Below are 7,099 nucleotides of genomic sequence, written 5' to 3' on the forward strand. Positions count from 1 at the left end.
AGCGTGCAAAGACAGCTATGGATTCATCTGGTTACAAGATAGTTTAGACAGCCAATTCACTTTAAAGCTAAATAACGGCCACTTTTCTTCACGCGATAATGAAGAGTGGTTCTTAACATAAAAATATGCTACAAAGAGTGCGGACTGTGCTTTTTTAAGCGCTCAGTATCACTTTGAAGACACAGGATAGCACTGCGGAAAATGTTCGTTGAACTGAAATGAGCAATAACTGAAGTTTGTTAAAATGAAGTGCGTTTGCATAGTGTTCAATGGAGCTTCAGTGGGGGGATTTAATAAAGTTCGTACAACTGAATACATCATCGAAGTGACGTTCGTTCAAGTGGTATTCCGTTTTTCTGCGACTAAATGGGAACATTTACTTTGCTCAAAGCAACATATACACAAATATTTACTTTCTTGCTAGTCACCAAGATTTGCAATTAACTTCCGAACTCATTTTATTCACAACCTAAATAAATGCATCGTTAACCCTAGAGCCAAACAGTTACTAGCAATAACAAACGTAATGTGTTGATATTTATCTGCTGGAGAACATTTTTTGTTTAATTGTTTTGTGTGTTTTTGAGTTCTGCAAACATGAGGGGGCTTGTTACAGAAGGGGTGGGCTGCAAGACGAAGGGAAGTATCAGTGTGGCTGCCCTTTTTGTGTTTATCAAATAATAATGCATCCTAACATGTAAAACGAATGCCTTTACAGCCTGCTAAAAATCTTTTTAAAATTGCATGTTTTGGTTCTGCCTGGATAAACATAGATGGCAGAGAGAGATCTTTCTGCCATGGGATGTGAACTGTATTTTGTGCACAAAGTCAGAGGCTGTCGAACATGTGTTTATAGATTGTTGTGATTGGGTTTTTTGGGGGCAATATCCTACAGTGAACTTTGCTCAAAGATGTCCCTTTAAACCCCCTTGGAATTTGGTTCTCAGGTGTTGAAAATTACAACAGTGTTCTGTAAGATATGATAAGGCTATTAAGCTTGCATAGCGCATGGAAGCGCCGAATGGCTGTTCGCCATGCTGATCTTTATTATCAGACCTATCCAAGAGTATAATGAGGGTTTTGTCCAACAGATGATGTTTTGAAAGCTCAGCCATGTGTACCTGTGTTTATCAATGTATTTGAAAAAGTGATCAGTTTGAATGCGGTAATTAGAGGTATTGTATCTAAACTAGCTCTCGGCCAGCCTGCAGTGTTTTGAAAAGGCAACAGTGACAATAAGTGTGTTTTGCTAGAGCTTTTAAGGCTCTTAAATCTGTGCAGCTCTGCTTTAGTAATGCATTGTCTCCTGTACATGGCTAGTTAAATGATTTCTGTTCATTTTATTACAAAAAGTCATTCTAAATCTTTAGATAAGCTTGCTCACCTCTATTATTTGTTTGCATTGTGTTCATGCACGCTATAGCTGGAAATGATGCAGTATTACTTACAAGTAAATAAATAAAAGGAGCAGCAACTACATTTCCTTCGCCGCACATTTTTAAGAGAAACATACATGGGCTCATTAAATTTTATTGTTTGCAACTGTGTTTGATAGTGAAAGATCTTCCTGTCAATGCATAGAAATCTTTCAGAAACATCTGAAATAGTTTGATACCTGGTGGTGTGGAGGTTGAATTCCCACACAGTAATGTATTCCTATAGTACCGTATGCATGCACAATAGATAAACGTAACCCCTTGCATATATCATTAAATCTTCCACTCTAGAAGAGAATTTTGTGCACAAGCATTTTACTGTAGTTTGCCTCTGTGAAGCATTGTATTTCTAAGATAGGTTTTATGCGCACAAAAAGACGACACAAAAAGACAAGGGAGACAGGACGGAGCGCAACTTTCAACTGTTTTATTCCGGAAATGTACACGACATTTATACCAAAAAAATTATCATTGCATAATCATCAGTGCCACGTGCGAGCCCAGGAAAAGCACAAAGGAGGGCACAGGTCACTCACCTCTTATCTAATTTATCTAAAAAGACACATTCTTTATCATACATTGTCACAGATGGTGCGCTTATACATGAACTTCCGCTTTTTCTAATATGGTAGGCCTCAGCCAATTCTCGCGCAAGCGTGTCAGTGCTCCTGCACAAGATGCCGGTGCCTTGCAGCGTTGCATCACACAGTTTTTCTGCTTTCTGTTTATGGTCATTATCTTTTCCACACTCACTGATGTGCGTCGGCAGGTACAAACCGGTACCGTTCCTCAATGAGAAATTGTGCTCCCTTAACCGGTCATTAACACATCGGCCCGACTGCCCAATGTACACCTTCCCACACTTCAACGGAATCCTGTACACGACCCCTTTTTCACACTTCACAAACTTGTTAACATGTTTGATTTTGCAGTCTGAGTTACGGCTACCATCTTGCGAAACCAGACGACACAAAGAAGAGAGTTTCCTTGGGGCCGAAAAAACCACGGGTACCTTAAATTTTTTAGCCACACGTTTGAGGTTATGAGCCACTTTATGCTGATATGGAATGACTACCGGTTTCACTTTCCTCTGTGCAACTGCAATCGTTGTCTGGTTCTTATTTCTTTTTTGTTTAATCTTCTTGAGAAGAGCTTCAGCCACTGAACTCACTATTATCTGGGGAAAGCCTGCCTGTTTCAGCTTCGCGATCTGATCGTGAAAGCTTTCCTGCGCCATGTGACATTAGGACTTCCTTAGGGATAACTCAAGGCACATCAAAGCGATAGCACATTTAATCGTTTTTGATTGCTAGGAATCAAAAGGCAACAGTTTATTTTGTGCACGTGGTTGGTACTTCCAGCAAAAGCATCCGTCCTTAAGGGTTATATTCAAGTCTAAAAATTGCAAACAGCTGTCATTGGCGAGTTCACAAGTAAAATTCAATCCTTTGGAGAGTTGTCTAAAATTAGAAAGAACGTCCTCCACGATTTGTGGATAGGTTAAAGGTGAGTGTTTCTTCAAAACAATGAAAAAATCGTCTACATATCTAAAAATCTTTAGAGTGCTACCGTTTTCAAGCGCCTCGGCCAATGATCTGTCCACACCTGCTAAAAAAATGTTGCAAAGCACAGGTGCCACGCACGACCCGATACAGATCCCATTTCTTTGTACATAATCATACCCTTTAAAAGAAACAGTGGTGGAACTAAGGTAATACTCCAGGAGTACAAGGAAGTTGTCAACCGACATACCAGCGCTGTTTTGAAAAGACACCACTCCCTTCATTTCTATGCACAACCTGACGTTATCCAACAGTTCGCTCTGCGCAATAGAATAGAACAGGTCAACAACATCTATAGAAAAGATGTGTCCTGCAGAGTTTGTTTCGTGCAAAAATTCAACAACCTCAAGACTATCAATGGCAAACGGATCGTCTACTACCAGTCTGTTAAGTTCAATCAGCAGGAACCGGCTAAGTAGGTTCTGCCAGGCACCCCTTTCGCTAACTATGCACCTAAACGGAACACTTTCTTTGTGGGTTTTGGCAGTGAAAAAAACTTGTAAGCTATTACATTTGGTATTCTGAATACTACCGGCTAACTTCTGTAGACCGAGGTTTTCGCATAAAACAATGGCTCGGCTTTTTTACCCTTGCTGGTTTTAGTTCTGTCTTCTCAAAATTCCTGTGGATGGCCTCCGAGGCTTTCTTGTTGTACGTTCCCGACGGCATGGCGACAAAGCCCCCCTCCTTATCCGCCTGAACGAGTAGCAGGTCGTTGTCCTTAAAGAAGCGCACAATTTTTCTTGTTGGTGTCTTGACGCGGGGCCCCTAGAAGGCACGGTCCTGATGAGAGAGTCGACTCCCTCCAGAAGACACCTTTCCTTGTCCTCCGGGTCGGCCTTGTGGTAAATTCTTCTCGTCAGTGCCAGGAGCTCATGGCCTTTAACTTCCGGCTCAAAGCTGTACTTTGGTCCTTTCCTGAGGACGCTAGCGATGTCCTCCGGAATGTGGATGTCGTGAAGAACCTGAAGAGCAGAACTGTCATCTTTGCTTCCTTTACTTCCCTTGGTTATCACTGCGAGAGTTTGTCTCCACAAAAATTTGTCTTTGAGGAACGGTACCGGTTTGCACCTGCCGACGCACATCAGTGTGTGTGGAAAAGATAATGACCATAAACAGAAAGCAGAAAAACTGTGTGATGCAACGCTACAAGGCACCGGCATCTTGTGCAGGAGCACTGACACGCTTGCGCGAGAATTGGCTGAGGCCTACCATATTAGAAAAAGCGGAAGTTCATGTATAAGCGCACTATCTGTGACAAGGTAAGATAAAGAATTTGTCTTTTTAGAAAAATTAGATAAGAAGTGAGTGACCTGTGCCCTCCTTTGTGCTTTTCCTGGGCTCGCACGTGGCACTGATGATTATGCAATGATAATTTTTTTGGTATAAATGTCGTGTACATTTCCGGAATAAAACAGTTGAAAGTTGCGCTCCGTCCTGTCTCCCTTCTCTTTTTGTGTCGTCTTTTTGTGCGCATAAAACCTATCTGAGTATGAACCAACTAGCCCCACAACGCATATTATTGTATTTCTAATTCTGTGCTTCTCTTTTTATGCTGTTACTCAGCAACATATGAAGTATTCCTTGTTTGTTTCTGTTACTTGTGCATTTGACTTTTCCTTTTTTTATTATTCAAAATAGCTTTCTTCCTGCTGTTCTGACCAGTGTTCTCGTATGCATATGCTTGATGCTTCCTTGAGCCATATCTGGAGATTTCCTGTTGCCGTGGTCTGTGCCGACAAGTAAAAACTAGGCAACCTGACTTGCGAGACAAGTAGCAGTGAGACGTAGCTGCATGGTTTCTTCAGCATCCATGTGGATTTCTTATAAAAGACAGGTATTTCTTCTATATTTGACTTTCATATGTGATCAAGATTTTACCTTGGTGACAAGCTCTTGAAGGAAAGGATGGACATGAATGGCACTTTCTTGATTTCTTACTCTCGGGAATACACTATTACGACTTGTTGACTGCATATGTAGCAAAATTTATGTGTGACTGCATATTCATGATTTTTTAAGGATGAAATAATTTAGCTCCTATTGTCGGTAGCCTACTATTGACGAGCAAAGCAGGCAATACTAGGTACCAAAAACTGATTATGCGGGGCCGGGTGGGTTTTAATGAGACAAGCTCTCCACGTTTTAAGCCTTTGTACAGGGCCAACGTGTCTCCCTGAATGTGTCTGGGACACATGCAAGTCTAGTATCCTCAAAAAGGACCATGTCTAAATTTAAATAAAAGTAGCGCCAACCTATTTTGAGTACGACCAGTTCAGCAGTAAGCTCAAAATTGAAGCAAAAAGGCATTCATGTCCTGTGCGATGTCAGTGCACGTTAAAGAACCCCAGCTCGTCGAACGCTCTGAAGTCCTCCCCTACAGCATCTCTCATAGCCTGGGTTGCTTTGGGATGTTAAACCACATAAACCAAACCAGTCATTTTTTTCCACCCCATCTGACTTGTCTTTCCACGTATCTCCAAAAGATAGTGCCTACATAAGACTTGCCACTATTCCTGAGATTACCTAGATTATTATGTATTTATGTATTATATGATTATGTAATTTTCCTCTGTGGAGCATTGCGTTTCCAATTCTGGGCTTTTCATGCTGTCACTCAGCAACCATATGAAATACTCTTCCTATGTTTCTTTTAGTTGTGCATTTGACTTTCCCTTTATTATTCAAAAAAGCTTTCTTCGTGCTGTTCTGACTAGTGCTCTCATATGTACATGCAGTCCTCTTGTTGCTTCATTCGACCATATCTGGAGACACCCTGTTGCCGTGGTCTGTGCCCACAAGTAACAAGGCAACCTGACTTCCGGGACAAGTAGCAGTGGGACGTAGCAGCGTAGTTTCTTCAGCATCCATGTGGACTTCTTATAAAAGAAAGGTATTCTATACTTTGGTTTCCTATGTGATAAAGATTTTACCTTGGTGACAAGCTCTTGAAAGAAAACGATGGGCATGAGTGGCACTTTCTTATTTTCTTACTCTCTGGGAATACACTATTGAGACTTGTTACCTGCATATGTAGCAAAAAGTATGTGTGACTGCATATTCTAGGGTAATTATAATATACTTCATCATTCCCTATTATTGCTCTTGTATTCACCTAGGTGCTTGGTGTAGCTGGTCTCCTTCAGTAATTACTTAGGTGTGTGTGGTATCTGCTATCGCTAACATAGGCATCACTCAGGAAAAATGGGAGCAAACAGGCATAGTGGCATCACTTGCTGGTAGCATGCACCAAAATGTATGTATACATACTGATACGTTGCCGCTCAACATGTGTATTTGCTTGATGTAGCAAATGGCAGAGGAGAGAGTTTATCTGATGACCAAGCATACTGGCGTGTAAATTTCACTCCTTTGTTTCCTGGGCCCCTATTGTGACAAACTAATGTTGAATGATATAGAGAATCAAAAGGAATACAACTAAACACAGCAATAGTCTCTATCTCCTGAGAATGTTTTGCAGTATAGTTTGTACAGAAAGTGGTTGGAAACCTGTTAGCATATTTTGAGGAAAAAGAGGCATCTGAGTGAAGAGAGATGTGTGTGATGCTAGCACAAAGCGTGTGAAATTGGCAGAGAAATTTTGAGCATGTATATTTCTTTTCTAGGTGACACCATGATAAATTTGATATGGCTGCTACATCAAGCACACAATGTCGTTGCCATCGGAAACCAAGTGTTTCTGTGTCAAGGGTTTGTGCAATAAATGAAGGTATGAATTGGCATCTGTTTCTTTCACCACTCTCACTTTTCACGAAATATTACACGCATGTGAAGAGTGAGTAAAATACACATTATTATTGGACACTTGAAATATAGTTAGCATAACACACGATATTAATACTTTGTATGAACACGATTCTTTAAAATAACGGTGGCCAATTATCGGAACACAGTCGTTACAATGTCCATATACGCTATCAATAGGCTAATCATAGGAGGTATAAATACGTTCTATGTAAATACATTCTATTCAATCACGGTGGCCAATTGTCGGAAGGGAGGCCATACATAGATCATACGTGTTCTAAAGATTTTCTTTTGATGGTCGATAGCTTCTATGATCATATTGTCATCGCATAA

The 7,099-nt window shown here is 40.8% G+C and overlaps 1 long non-coding RNA gene across 1 annotated transcript; it reads left to right on the forward strand.

Annotated features, from left to right (window-relative positions):
- The first annotated feature begins 4,756 nt into the window (after positions 1 to 4,756).
- Positions 4,757 to 6,729, forward strand: LOC146188648 (uncharacterized). The gene is made up of 3 exons (XR_014707250.1): positions 4,757 to 4,835; positions 5,737 to 5,891; positions 6,625 to 6,729. It is a non-coding gene; the product is annotated as an uncharacterized LOC146188648 (long non-coding RNA).
- Positions 6,730 to 7,099: the final 370 nt, after the last annotated feature.

The sequence above is a fragment of the Amblyomma maculatum genome, chromosome 5 (genome assembly GCF_055883805.1).
Source record: "Amblyomma maculatum isolate TAMU_Amacu chromosome 5, ASM5588380v1, whole genome shotgun sequence".
NCBI lineage: Eukaryota > Metazoa > Arthropoda > Arachnida > Ixodida > Ixodidae > Amblyomma > Amblyomma maculatum.